Raw genomic sequence first — 15,084 nt, forward strand, 5'->3', positions numbered from 1 at the left:
ATTTGAAGCTATAATTTAGTAGAATTTTAACAAAGGTTTATGAAACCACAAAACTAAAACAATGAAATTAAATTCCAAATTCTTAGGAGGGTTATAGCTTGGTGGTGGGGCACATGTTTTACATATAGAAGGTCCTAGGCTCAGTCCCTAGCATCTCCATTAAAATGCTTAAGTGGCAGGACTGGGAAAGCCTAACCCGAGACTTTGAAGAATTGTTCCCAGTAGACAGTTCTGGGCTAGATGCACCAATAGTCTTATTCAGTATAAGGTTGTTTTCAATTTTCATATGATACAGCGCAAACATACAGTTAAAGACTTTGAAACACATAAACAGTAAAGAGAAAATCCAGTTTTAAATGTGTGATGTAGTGGCTTAGTATGTTGAATTAGGTTTAGTGGTTCAGTATGTCAGATTAGGATTAGGGAGACCTAGGTTCAGGTCTCCACTTAGCCATGAAGCTCACTTGGCGACCTTGGACCAGTCATTAGTTGTATTCAGGTGTAACCCTAAACCTTGGTTTTAAAGCTATGTGAATGAGTCTGGCCTCATGTGCTTCCTCCCTCTTCCCAAGCAGCTTGGAAGCCTTTCCTTTTGCTTTCCCTTAAACCCCACTCATTTCATACAGTTATAGATTGTGGTTTAACTGTGATTAGTTTCAAGACCAACCAACTTCAAACCATGGGTTATGAAGCTGGCTTGTTGAAATTAACCATAGTTGTAAACCATGATCCCTAGTTTGGACAAAACTACAAGTGAAGGCAAATTTTCTGAACCCTGAACATGCATGTCTGGGAGGAGTCTAATCTTGTTCATGTAACATTAAACTGTGATTTAGTGTTAAGTCTGAATGTGGCCTCCCTCTAAGCTTAATTTACCTCATAGAATTGTTAGGAGAAAAGACAGGGAGAGAACCTTGTACACCAATTTGAGCTCCTTGGAGGAAAGTGGGATATAAATAAAGTTAGAAATTAGAGTGCATGGAATGGGGTGGTGGTGCCTGCTTTTTAAAGAAATGTGTATACCCACAGTTCTGTAAGACTAAGGTGCAAGGATCCCTTACTTGTGCTTCAGTCACCTGATGGAATTAGAAATATAGGCTTCCACTAGAGTATTCTTGACTTCATGGAGTATTTGGGAATATATGACTGCATTCAGATAAGCAGTCGTTTGAATGACATCCCATCCCCAAAGTGTAGTAAGCTTGGTTTGTAGTATATAGTCTGCTTTTTGTAAAGAGGAATATTTTTATTTCTGTAGTAATCCACATTGAACCGTTGTAGTAAGATTGTAAGCTAAATTAATCTCAGCTGTTTTATTATTTAACTTTTTTTTAAGGGGGATTCTCTTAAAAATAAATAATACTGAGCACTCTGAATTGTGAGTACACAGGTGGTATTGAATTGAATGGATTAGGCAAAGAGTGTCCTGTTTTGAGCACTTCCTTGTCAGCATGTCTATATTTAGAATCAGACTACTAGTGTCACAGACCTTGATAGAAAGTGGTATCTTGATCCTGTACACATTGGGCATAGTCCAACCATATTTAAACACTTCGACTCCCATTAATTTCATTGGGAGAGAATATGCTTAATTTCCCCATTAAACTCAACTGGATTGCAAAATGCTTTGGCAGGATTGAGTTTATTAACTGGGAGTAAATTCCATTGACTTTAGAGGAATTGAGTTCCATATATTATCAGAATGTATACCTGTGATCCAAAGCACATTTATGTGAAGTAATTGACACTTAGTAGAATGTTATTTTTGAGTGTATCAAGAATGTGTATGTGTCATTCAAGAATTTTTTTTACAAACCTTGTTTTGTTTTAAATACTTGTTTTGAAATAGATGTGACCGTGTGGATGTAGTACAGAGTTAGCTGTAGCATAGCCAGCGGTCCACAAATTTGCTTGCCTTAGCAGTCCTCACTCTTTGGTATGGTGGTGAGCCCTTGGCCCTCTCCCAAGCTGGGGTGAGGAATTATCCCTGTGATATCTGCTCAGCTCTGGGCCACTGTAGAGCTCTGAATGTTGATGTGCTATATTTGGCAAAGACAACTGTTTGGTAAAGTGGTGCCAGTCCATGCACTTCAGTAGTTCCAGTTCAGCTCGTTTTGCTGGGAGTGAACATTGTATTCCATGCTGTATTTATTTGTCAGGTCTTGAGATTGCACCACTGTTCCCACCTTCATTAAATCCAGGGTTGCGAGCCTTTGTTTCTAAGCATAAATACCATTGAATGGGCAGAATCCAACGGGGTGTTTATGTCCCCACAGATTCTCTTATGTCCCACCAATTCTGTTTTGCAAGCAGCCCCCATTTTGGGGCAACCTGAAATGAGCAGAAACACTAGTTTCTGAAAGGAGGCAGATTGGTGGAGCTCGCTCGTTTCAGGGCTTCCCCTGAGAAGCGTTAAATCTCCATTGTATAAGCAGTGGGTCCTGCTTGCGCAACAGAATCGGCAGGATCCAACATTGCAGAAGGGAATCAGCAGGGTGTAAATGAATCAGTGGGAGCATAAGTGTCCCATTGGATTCTGCCCAGTGTGTTTAGGATTGCGGTGTATATTGGTTTAAATCCAAGTATTCCAGCTTAATTGGCTTATTGACACATTCCTGGGTGCCATAAAGCAGGATGAGGCTTGGTGTTTTTAAATGCTATTTTTAATAACATAAATTTAAAACTAGATAAAATACACTGTCATAATTTATGGGGCAATTCTTATTTCACAGCACAGGCCTGTTTTTGTCTACTCAGAGGTAAGGCCCATTGCTAAATGTTACTAACCAATGCAATAAGTTTTGTAGGACTTTTTTCTGTCTACTCTCAGCATTTCCCAGCCAGTGTGGGAGTTTTAGGACTTTTTCTGTCTAAACATGCATAGGATTGTGCCCTAAGTTATATTAAGGCTATAATGCAAAATGCACTGTTGCTGTTGGCATTACGTAAGGCACAAGCAATTTGGTCCATATGTGTTGACAATTATGGAAGTAATTTAATGCTTAAAACCTAAATTGGAAATGGGCAGAATGCATTTTGCATGCAGACTTGGAGCTGATGCATGGGTTATTTCTGCTTTGTCCTTGGCTCATGGGGAGTGGTTATCTACTCACACAAGCAGCATATAACTTCTGAGCCAGGTGTTCACAAGAGTCAAATGGAATTTTGTTGTTGTTGTTGTTGTTCAGTCGTGTCCGACTCTTCGTGACCCCATGGACCATAGCACGCCAGGCCTTCCTGCCCTCCGCTCTCTCCCGGAGCGTGCTCAAGTTCATATTCATTGCATCCGTGATGCTATCTAGCCATCTCATCCTCTGCCGTCCCCTTCTCCTTTTGCCTTCAGTCTTTCCCAGCATCAGGGTCTTTTCCAGAGAGTTTTCTCTTCGCATTAGTTGGCCAAAATATTTCAGCTTCAGCTTCAGTATCTGTCCTTCCAATGAGCAGTCAGGCTTGATTTCCTTTAGGATGGACTGATTTGACCTCCTTGCAGTCCAGGGGACTCGTAAGAGTCTTCTCCAGCACCACAGTTCGAAAGCATCAATTCTTCGGCGCTCAGCCTTCCTTCTAGTCCAGCTCTCACAGCCATACATTACTACTGGGAAAACCATAGCTTTGATTAGACGGACCTTTGTCGGCAAGGTGATGTCTCTGCTTCTTACTATGCTGTCTAGGTTTGCCATAGCTTTCGTCCCAAGGAGCAAGCGTCTTTTAATTTCATGGCTACGGTCACCGTCTGCGGTGATCTTAGAGCCCAAGAAAGTAAAATCTGTCACTGCTTCCATTTCTTCCCCTTCTACCAATTCAGAGGTTGTGGTAGTTGCTGGTTCAGTGCATCCTGGGATTTGGGGATGTTTACTCTACACTGCAAACTGTAGTACTCGCAGGATGTGTTCCAGTGTATGGGTTGGATCCAATGTCACATGAGTGGACTTCCCTGTCCTCCTCCAGAGCAGATTTGGGGGGCACATGGGGGAGGGGAAATCCATTCTGCTAGTGGATGACCAGTGTTACGTATTGCTTGCCCTTTTGGAATTAGGCAAATGGTGCACTGTTTGTTACAGAATTGTTCATGATACATTTTATCTATGTATATATTTCATCTCCTTTATCAGTTCACATGGTATTACATGAATATTTTCTAATTCAGTTTCTGCTCTTAAAACTGAGAAATAATATTAGAGTACAGCAGTCTCTGTATATATGCTATAATATTTGAAAGGATATTCCTTCAGAGCTTTTGGAAATAGCCCATCAATTGTTAAAATGCATGCTGCAAGCATATATCAGGACATTACATGGCCCAATTTGTTAGTGAGATAATTTTTTGGCTTTTCTATTCCAGTGGTTACAGCAATCCAGCTAAAAGGCAATGTTTTGAGTCAGGCTTTTGTAAATAATGCAGGAAAAGTTGACATCCAAAATAGCCAACCATGAAATATAGTAGGTACTGAGCTAGTAAATATTTCAAATTCCTGGATAACAGAAAAAACAAAATTTAATTTTAAATGACAGCCCTGAGCTGAGATGGAAAATAGTTCCAGATTTCTAGGTGATAAGTTGACATTTTTGAGTACCTGAGCAACCATGCATGTGGTACTTTTCTGGGCATGTTAGAAAAAAATAAAGAGGAGGTTTGTTTGTTTATACAGTGCCATCATTGTACATTGGAGTTTAGACATTGCGTTGGCCAAAAGGTCACTGCCTAGAGATGTAACATTTCTGGAAATTTTGAGGCCATGGAGGAAAACCTTTTTTTTCTGTTTTTTTTTTTTTTAAATAGTACATTTTGGAAAAATTGAAAAAAATACTAATTTTAGCACTCTTTGCACATCTAAAATCACTTTGTTGCTTTTAGACAGCCTTCCCCAACCTGGTATCCTCCAGATACTTTGGACTTCAGCTCCCAGCAGCTTCAGGCACTATGGCCAATGGTCAGGAATGCTGGACATTGTAGTCTAAAACATCAGGCTTAGGAACATAAAGCAGCCTTTCTGTTCCTAAGGGCACAATCTTATGGCCTCTAGACAGTGTCTAGACATCCATAGGACTTTTTAGTTCCCAGAAACCCCTCCTCTGCCGCCTCATAGGCGGTGCGGTCCCTCCCTGGCACTGTGCTCATAAGAGCAGCACAGAGCAGGCGGAAAGGCGGCGTTCCTGGAGACGGGGAGGGGAGGAGACAGCGGAAGTGCCATTATGACGCTTCCTATGCACTGTCTGGCCTCCCCTTGCCTCGCTCGGACACACCCTGGCTAGACAGCTGAAATTGGCCATTTAGTTGCAAAGGCAGGGCAGCTGGAGTGTGGAGGAGAGGATCCCCTCTGTGTTCTGCCTGCCCTACATTGGATAGTCGGCCGCCTCCACGTTCGAAGATGGTCAACTATCCCCATAGGGTTGCGCCCTAAAGTTATTTTATGTACAACTTAGTTTGCTCATAAAATTATCATTAATTTTAAAACATTTAAAAGTAAACTCATTAAATTTGTAATTATTGTCTGAATAGATTAGAACTACATTAAATGACTGCTACAGCATCAGAAACTGGTGGATGATATGAGGAGGGCTCTGGACAGGGGTGAATGCTCCTTCCTTGTTCTCCTCAACCTCTCAGTGGCTTTTGATACCGTTGACCACGGTATCCTCCTGGACCGCCTGGAGGGGTTGGGCATTGGAGACACTGTATTATGATGGTTCTGGTCTTTCCTCTCCGGCAGGTACCAGAGGGTAGCACTTGGAGAGGAGGTTTTGGACCCGTGGCCACTCATTTGTGGGGTACCACAGGGTTCCAGCCTCTCCTCGATGCTATTTAACATCTATGTGAAGCCGCTGGGGGCTATCATCAGGAGGTTTGGGGTGTGGTGTCATCAGTATGCGGATGACACGGAGCTCTACCTCTCGTTCAAATCTTCACCAAGGTTGGCCATAGAATCCCTGTCCAAATGTCTGGAGACGGTGATTGGCTGGATGGGAAGGAATAAGCTGAAGCTGAACCCTGACAAGACCGAGGTACTTTTGGTGGAAGACAAGAGGAGGCTGGGGGAAGTTGACCTGATGTTGAATGGGGTACGGCTACCCTTGAAAGACCAGGTCCGCAGCCTGGGGGTCATTTTGGACTCCCAGCTGTCCATGGAGGCTCAGGTGTCAACTGTGAGCTGGACAGTGCTGTATCAACTCCATCTGATACGGCGGCTTCGCCCCTTCCTTCCCAACCATCTGCTCCCATCAGTAGTACATGCCTTGGTCTGTACCAGGTGCGGCTTCCAAACCATCTTCAAGGGTAACCCCATGTAGAGCGCATTACAGTAGTCTAAATGAGAGGCATTTAGACTACTGTAATGCACTCTACATGGGGTTACCCTTGAAGATGGTTTGGAAGCTGCAGCTGGTACAGAACGCAGCAGCTTGCCTGATTAAAGGCAGCCGCCGGCAAGATCACATCACTCCAATGCTGAAGGAGTTGCACTGGTTACCAGTTGATTTCCGGGCCAAATTCAAGGTGTTGGTTTTGACCTTTAAAACCCTATATGGTTCCGGCCCAGCCTGTCTTAAGGAGTGCCGTTGGCCTTCTCTCTGTCCCATCAGCCAGTACAGCTAGACTGGTGGGGACGAGGGAGAGGGCCTTTTCTGTGGTGGCCCCCACTCTGTGGAACTCCCTCCCTAAGGAACTCTGTCATGCCCCCTCTTTAATGAGCTTCTGCCGTGCATTAAAAACATGGTTGTTCAGGCAGGCATTTGGGGTGGGTTAGGGTATTTTAGAAAATGTTTTTATTGTAGAATTTTTTTGTTTTAAACTGTTTTATTATATGTTGTACATTGCCCAGAGTGGCTGGGTGACCAGCCAGATGGGCAATTAATAAATTTAATAAATATATAAATAAACACAGAACTCTATAGAACAAAACCCAAACTGTCAAGAATGCACATTTACTGTCAAGAATGCACAATGGTGACTCTACTCACATGTTGGGAATGTCTATCAGTAAAACATACTTTAGATCCATAATTTTAATAAGGAATGAAAGAACTAACTATGCTGGGAATTTGACAGAGGATTAAAAAAATATTTTCCACCATGTCTTCTTTATTTCCAGACATTTGACATCTCTAGTCTTTCTATAGTAGTGTTCTTATTACATAGCTTTTAGAAATAATTTTGTGGAGAGTAAAGGCTGGGTAACAATATATAAATACTTTGTCTTAAATTCTAAAAGGAAATGTTTTATAATCCAAAGCTTCAATTTTTCAGGAAAATAAACAGTCCTCAAAAAAACCTGGTAGAAACCTTTTTTCCTAAGTTTTCTGTTTTTTTCCAGGCCTTCACATCTCTATCCCTGCTCCCAGAAGCTTACAGTCTAGGGAGATGGGTGACCCTCCAATGATTCCTTCAGAACTTTTAATGATTGAATTCTGAAATTGAACATAAACCTTTAGTGTTTATTGTCTAACGAAACAGGCTTCAACATACTACAAAAATAGTAACATGCTTCCCATAAGAGTGCTTGAGCAACAGTTGCCATAGCAGGTGAGATCTTCTACAGTTTACCAAATTTATTTCCATAAAGTTTCTCATTTGTTGTGTTGAATCCAGACTTGCCCCTCCATAAATGAAAAGGTTCCTTTTGTTTGGGGAGGGAACTAGGATCCAGTGGAAGGGGGCAGGACAGCAATTGTCACTTACTTCCCTGTCACCCTGCATCCACCAGCGGCACCTCCTACACGGTTGCATAGGGCCCTCCAGAGCAGTTTTTTAGGGTGCTGCAGCATGGAGGAGGAATGGATGAAAATCGCTGTCCCCTTCCTCCCAACATGAGCAGAACTTACCTGAGTTCTGGTGTGGATTCAACTCGGAATATTTGTCTAAATCACAGTATTTCATTTAAATCTCTGTTTTGTATATGTGATTGTATTGCTTTCAGAAAACTATTTCATCATATATTGAGCAGTTACAGGGCAGTATCCAAGTGGCCCTTCTGTAAGTGTGGTCCACCACTGATTCTGTTCTGCAAGTGGCACCCACTGCTTGTGTAATGGGGATTTAGTGCTTCCATTAGGGAGCTTCAAAACAAGTGGAAATGCTCTTTTCTGAAGCAGGACAAGTCAGTGGAGCTACTTGGCATGAGCTCTGTTGTCCCATCATGTTCCAGAAACAAGCGTTTCCTGCTCATTTTCAGTTCCAAGAGGAAGTGCTAAATGCCTGTTGCATAAGTGGTGGGTACTGCCTGGAATGGAACTGGCGGTGGACCCAGCTTGCACAATGGTCTGCTTGGGTACTGCCCAAATAGCGGTCTAAACTTTTCATACGGTGTATCACATAGGCTAAAGATGTATGCCCTATTCATGTGTTCCAAATAATGTGTGTGGGCTCAAAGTGGAGACGGGGAGGGGGATATGTTTCCTAGCCCTGTCCCCATTGTCCCTGTGTGTGCTGGGACCCATTCCTGTATTCACCATCCTTGCTGCATAGAGTGACGAGATCTGAAACGGGGTTCTGTTTGCATTCAGTTGAATACTAGTTGTACACTCTGAGAGATTGGGAACCCATTTTTATCAGGGTCCCTGATTGGCAGAGCATTCTACTTATGTTTAGTTGAATGTGAATAGAATCCTGCTTCAGACCTCAGGGAAGGGCGGGGATGGAAAGGTGGGCTTGGCACACGGAGATGTTGGAGATGGTGCCAGCATACATTGCCTTGTCCCTGCTTTGAGCGCTCACACATTCTTTGGAATGCATGAATAAGGCCCTAGGGTTACAGAAGTTATCACCCCTTAAGGAAGTGTCAGCATGGTTTGTAATCTTGGAGCAAAAAAAAGCCCTTCATAGACATATCGGGCTCATTGTGGGTCATTAAATCCATGATAAGCTGCAGTGCATTCTGGATGATGTGCTGCCACTATTATGAATATGCAACCCTGAGCAGGGCTGTGTCCAAATCTGGCCACTGTGGGTTATTGGAGGGTTAAACAACCATCTCATAACTTTATTACAAACTGAGGGTTATGCCAGGGTTGCTTAACCCTTGCATAAACCATGGTGGCCGGGTTTGGACAGTACACTGTAACCCCATTGGGGGTTGCATATTCATAATGGTGGGCGCACGCGCCCAAGCACATGCCACAGCTCATTGTGGTTAAATAACCCACAGTGAGCCTGGCATGTCATGCGAGCCAGGTGTATGTAGCATGGGGGTTCTCCTGCATCCTGTTTTATGAGTAGATTCTCATTAGCACCCTGTATTGTTGTTCACTAGCCTTGGCTGGTGCGTCATCTGTGACTGCTTGTCTGACTGGGATTTTGCTTTGGTCATTCATGCTTTGGTGATTTCATTATAGCATACCGTATTATAGTGTCCCCTATGTGGAATTGCCTTTGAAGCCAGTTTGGAAGCTGTAGCCAGTGCAGAATTCTGTGGCTCATTTGCTGCATGGAGCATTTTGGTTTTTAGTTTTGTTTTGGCTTAGCTGCATTGGTTCCTAAATCTGGACCCAGTTGAAAGTGTTTTGTTATTTTTTACTCTCACTTTTGTTACCTTTAAAAACCCTACATGGTCTAGGTCCTGTGTACCTTTGGGATCACCTCTATACATTATGTTTCACACTCTTAGTTCTTTGCAGAAGACACAGCTTCATGTCCTGGCTTTTACAGTACTGAGGACTGTGAGGGTATAGATTTTTGCCATTTCACAGCATATGTAGCCACTTCTCTGTTTCAGTGGCCGCTTAAAATGTCTTCAGGATGGCATTTAGTGCTGACTAGTGATTGTATTTGGTATTTAATTCTGCTGCTGCTCATTTTATGCCATTTTAGGGTGTGAATTGTAATGTGGTATATATTTGATTTTATTTATCATTTTTATTTTAGTGAATTGTTTTGAGTCTTTTTGAGTGCCTCATATTGAGGCAGACCAGTGTAATACGTATTTTTACTTGTACTTATTTTATTTATATCGTGCCTTGTGAGATGTTAGGCTGAGAGTGACTGAATCTAGGTCAGCCAGTAAGCTCCATATACGAGTGGGGATCTGAACCTAGGTTTTTCTCGTCTAAATCCAGTTCTCTAGTCGCTACATCACATATAGCTGACATTATGGATGCTGTTATAGATGTTTTTAAAACTTTTTAGATTGCTATTCAGAGTGTGTTAAATTGTTTTACTGTTGTGATTTTATTGGTACTTTCATATGTTGTATGCTGCTTTGGGTAATGCTTTGACAGCAGAGAAATGTTAGAAATAAGTAATAATTTAAAAGGCTTCCTCCTTTTGGTATGTTTTGGTCTGGTGTTCCATGTATTGTGTGGAGTGGTGGTTTTGTTTTTTTGAAAAACAAATACCTAAATTGTTTTAGAGGTGCAAAGACTTTCCAGGCATTCTGTCATCAAGATAACTGCTGTAGTGGTACACAGAATGGTGTGTGCTGCTGTAGCTACAACAGTATGCTACATGAAGTAAGTGGAGTTGGTTTGACATACTGTGCTACATATCAGTTGTAATCCTATTCTGGGTTATTACTTTCACTTACGAAGCATTTAGGCTTGTATCTGTATAACTGCTTCCATGATTACTAAAATGGAATTGAGGTATTTATTTCATTTTTATACTGCCCAGTAGTTGAAGCTGTCTGGGTGGTTCACAGAATTAAAACCACAAAAATACAACAGAATATACAACATAAAATATAATAGATTAAAACTATAGAATGAAAATGCAACCAGAGTTGCAGTAGTGCAGATATTTAAAACGCAGTAGCAGATTTAAGACAGTGTAGCTAAAAAAAAAAAAACCCTTCATGGATCACTGCCTTGTTGTGGCGAAGGGGCTTGTGTAACTCAGTGAAGCCATAAGCTATGCCGTGCAGGGCCACCCAAGACGGACAGGTCATGGTGGAGACTTCTGACAAAATGTGGTCCACTGGAAAAGGAAATGGCAACCCACTCCAGTACTCCTGCCAAGAAAACCCCATGGAACGTATCACAAGGCTAAAAGAGATGACGCCGGAAGATGAGCCCCTCAGGTCAGAAGGTGTCCAATATACTACTGGGGAAGAGCAGAAGGAATTTCCAAGTAGCGCCAGAAAGAGTGAAGCGGCTGGGCCAAAGCCGAAAGGACACTCAGCTGTGGATGTGTCTGGTGGTGAAAAGAAAGTCCAATGCTGTAAAGAGCAATATTGTTTAGGAACCTGGAATGTAAGGTCAACGAATCAAGGTAAGCTGGAGGTGGTCAAACATGAGATGGCAAGATTGAACATCGACATCTTGTGAATCAGCGAACTAAAATGGACAAGCATAGGCGAATGTAATTCAGGTGATCATCATATCTACTACTGTGGGCAAGAATCCCTTAGAAGAAATGGGGTAGCACTCATAGTCAACAAAGAGTGGGAAAAGCAGTACTGGGGTACAATCTCAAAAACGACAGAATGATCTCAGTACAAATCCAAGGCAAACCATTCAACATCACAGTAATTCAAGTCTATGCCCCAACCACTGAGGCCGAAGAAGCTGAGGTTGATCGGTTCTATGAAGACCTACAACACCTTCTAGAACTAACACCAAAAAAAGATGTCCTTTTCATCATAGGGGATTGGAATGCTAAAGTAGGAAGTCAAGAAATCACCGGGATAACAGGCAAGCATGGCCTTGGTGTACAAAAAGAAGCAGGACAAAGGCTAATAGAGTTTTGCCAAGCGAACACGCTGATCATAGCAAACGCTCTTTTCCAACAGCACAAGAGGCGACTCTACACATGGACATCACCAGATGGTCAATATCGAAATCAGATTGATTATGTCCTTTGCAGCCAAAGATGGAGAAGCACTATACAGTCAGTCAAAACAAGACCTGGAGCTGACTGTGGCTCAGATCGTGAGCTGCTTCTTGCAAAATTTCAGCTGAAATTGAAGAACGTCGGGAAAACCACTCAACCATTCAGGTATGACCTCAATCATATCCCTTATGAATATACAGTGGAGGCGAGGAATAGATTTCAGGGATTAGACCTGATAGACAGAGTGCCTGAGGAACTATGGACGGAGGTCCGTAACATTGTTCAGGAGGCAGCAACTCAAACCCATCCCAAAGAAAAAGAAATGCAAGAAAGCCAAGTGGCTGTCTGATGAGACTTTACAAGTAGCTGAGGAAAGAAGGGAAGTGAAAAGCAAGGGAGAAAGGGGAAGAACATAGATCATAGAATCATAGAATAGTAGGGTTGGAAGGGGCCTACAAGGCCATCGAGGCCAACCCCCTGCTCAATGCCGGAATCCAAGTCAGAGCATCCCTGACAAATGGCTGTCCAGCCTCGTCTTGAAGGCCTCCAGTGTGGGAGAGCCCGCCACCTCCCCAGGTAATTGGTTCCATTGTCGTATTGCTCTGACACTCAGGAAGTTTTTCCTGATGTTCAGCCGGAATCTGGCTTCCTGTCACTTGAGCCCATTATTCCGTGTCCTGCACTCTGGGATGATCAAGAAGAGATCCTGGCCTTCTTCTCTGTGACCACCTTCCAAGTACTTGAAGAGTGCTATCATATCTCCCCTCAGTCTTCTCTTCTCAAGGCTAAACATGCCCAGTTCTTTCAGTCTCTCTTCATAGGGCTTTGTTTCCAGTCCCCTGATCATCTTTGTTGCCCTCCTCTGAACCCTCTCCAGTTTGTCTGCATCCTTTTTAAAGTGTGGTGCCCAGAACTTGACACAGTACTCCAGATGAGGCCTAACCAGTGCTGAGTAGAGGGGAACTAGTACTTCCCGGGATTTGGAAGCAATGCTTCTATGAATGGAGCCCAAAATAGCATTTGCCTTTTTTGCAGTCACATCACATTGTTGGCTCATATTCAGCTTGTGATCGACAACAATTCCAAGATCCTTCTCGCTCGTAGTGTGGTTGAGCCACGTATCCCCCATCTTGTAACTGTGCATTTGGTTTCTTTTTCCTAGGTGCAGAACTTGGCATTTGTCCCTATTAAATGTCATTCTGTTGTTTTCTGCCCAGCGCTCCAGTCTATCCAGATCACTTTGAATTTTGTTTCTGTCTTCCAAAGTATTAGCTATCCCTCCCAATTTTGTGTCATCTGCAAATTTGATCAGCATTCCCTGCACCTCCTCCTCCAAGTCAGTAATAAAAATGTTGAAGAGCACTGGGCCCAGGACTGAGCCCTGCGGTACCCCACTCGTTACCACTCCCCAGTTTGAGAAGGTCCCATTGATAAGCACTCTTGGAATCCGATTCTGTAGCCAACTGTGGATCCACCGGATCGTTGTTTCATCTAGCCCACTTCGAGCTAGTTAGATATATCCAACTGAATGCAGAGTTCCAGAGAATAGCAAGGAGAGACAAGAAGGCCTTCTTAAATGAACAATGTAAAGAAATCGAGGAAAACAACAGAATGGGAAAGACTAGAGATCTCTTCAAGAAAATTGGAGATCTCAAGGGAACGTTTTGTGCAAAGACGGGCATGATAAAGGACAAAGAAGGCAGGGACCTAACAGAAGCAGATGAGATTAAGAAGAGGTGGCAAGAATAAACAGAAGAACTATACAGGAAAGATCTTAATGTCCCTGATAGCCATGATAGTGCGGTCACTGAACTTGAGCCGGACATCCTCGAAGTGAAGTCAAGTGGGCCTTAGGAAGCATTAGTAACAACAAAGCTAGCGGAGATGACAGCATTCCAGCTGAGCTATTTAAAATCCTAAAAGATGATGCTGTTAAAGTGCTGCACTCAATATGCCAACAAATCTGGAACACTCAACAGTGGCCACAAGACTGGAAAAGGTCAGTTTACATTCCAATTCCAAAGAAGGGCAACGCCAAAGAGTGTTCAAATCACCGCACAATTGCGCTCATTTCACATGCCAGCAAGGTGATGCTCAAAATCCTACAAGCTAGGCTTCAGCAGAATGCGAACCGAGAACTACCAGAAGTACAAGCTGGGTTTCGAAGAGGCAGAGGAACTAGAGATCAAATCGCCAACGTTCGCTGGATCATGGAGAAAGCAAGAGAATTCCAGAAAAACGTCTATTTCTTCTTCATTGACTACGCTAAGCCTTTGATTGTGTGGATCACAACAAACTGTGGCAAATTCTTAAAGTGATGGGAGTACCAGACCACCTTACCTGTCTCCTGAGAAACCTGTACGAGGGTCAAGAAGCAACAGTAAGAACCAGACATGGAACAACCGATTGGTTCAAAATTGGGAAAGGAGAACGACAAGGCTGCATATTGTCACCCTGCTTATTTAACTTATATGCAGAGTACATCATGAGAAACGCCGGGTTGGATGAATCACAGGTCGGAATTAAGATTGCCGGGAGAATTATCAACAACCTCAGATACGCAGACGATACCATCCTAATGGCAGAAAGTGAAGAGGATCTAAAGAGCCTCTTGTTGAGGGTGAAAGAGGAGAATGCAAAAGCTGGTTTGAAACTCAACATTAAAAAAACGAATATCACGGCATCTGGCCCCATCACTTCCTGGCATATGGAAGGGGAAGAAATGGAAGCAGTGACAGATTTTATTTTCTTGGGCTCCAAGATCACCGCAGACAGTGACTGTAGCCATGAAATTAAAAGACGCTTGCTCCTTGGGAGGAAAGCTATGGCAAACCTAGACAGCATAGTAAGAAGCAGAGACATCACCTTGCCGACATCTAATCAAAGCTATGGTTTTCCCAGTAGTAATGTATGGCTGTGAGAGCTGGACTATAAGGAAGGCTGAGCGCCGAAGAATTGATGCTTTCGACCTGTGGTGCTGGAGAAGACTCTTACGAGTCCGCTGGACTGCAAGGAGGTCAAATCAGTGCATCCTAAAGGAAATCAACCTTGAGTGCTCATTGGAAGGACAGATACTGAAGCAGAAGCTCAAATATTTTGGCCACCTAATGCGAAGAGAAAACTCTCTGGAAAAGACCCTGATGCTGGGAAAGACTGAATGCAAAAGGAGAAAGGGACGACAGAGGATGAGATGGTTAGATAGCATCACCGATGCAATGAATATGAACTTGAGCGCACTCTGGGAGAGAGCGCAGGACAGGAAGGCCTGGCGTGCTATGGTCCATGGGGTCACGAAGAGTCGGACACGACTGAACAACAAAAACGAC

The 15,084-nt window shown here is 43.1% G+C and overlaps 1 protein-coding gene across 6 annotated transcripts in view; it reads left to right on the forward strand.

The window, feature by feature from the left end:
• PPM1A (protein phosphatase, Mg2+/Mn2+ dependent 1A) overlaps positions 1-15,084 on the forward strand; it is a 75,422-nt gene that overhangs the window by 25,429 nt on the left and 34,909 nt on the right. Inside the window, exon 2 of one of the 6 annotated variants that reach the window (XM_084836384.1) lies at positions 7,311-7,519. The exons of 4 other annotated variants lie outside the window; for them this stretch is intronic. The gene's annotated coding sequence lies outside the window, so the exon portion shown is untranslated. Of the gene's footprint in view, positions 1-7,310; positions 7,520-15,084 lie in introns of those variants that run through there. One more of the 6 variants, XM_084836344.1, reaches the window with a different exon arrangement.

Source organism: Heloderma suspectum, chromosome 1, assembly GCF_057233095.1.
Source record: "Heloderma suspectum isolate Gila_16-S chromosome 1, 16-S_ref, whole genome shotgun sequence".
Lineage (NCBI taxonomy): Eukaryota > Metazoa > Chordata > Lepidosauria > Squamata > Helodermatidae > Heloderma > Heloderma suspectum.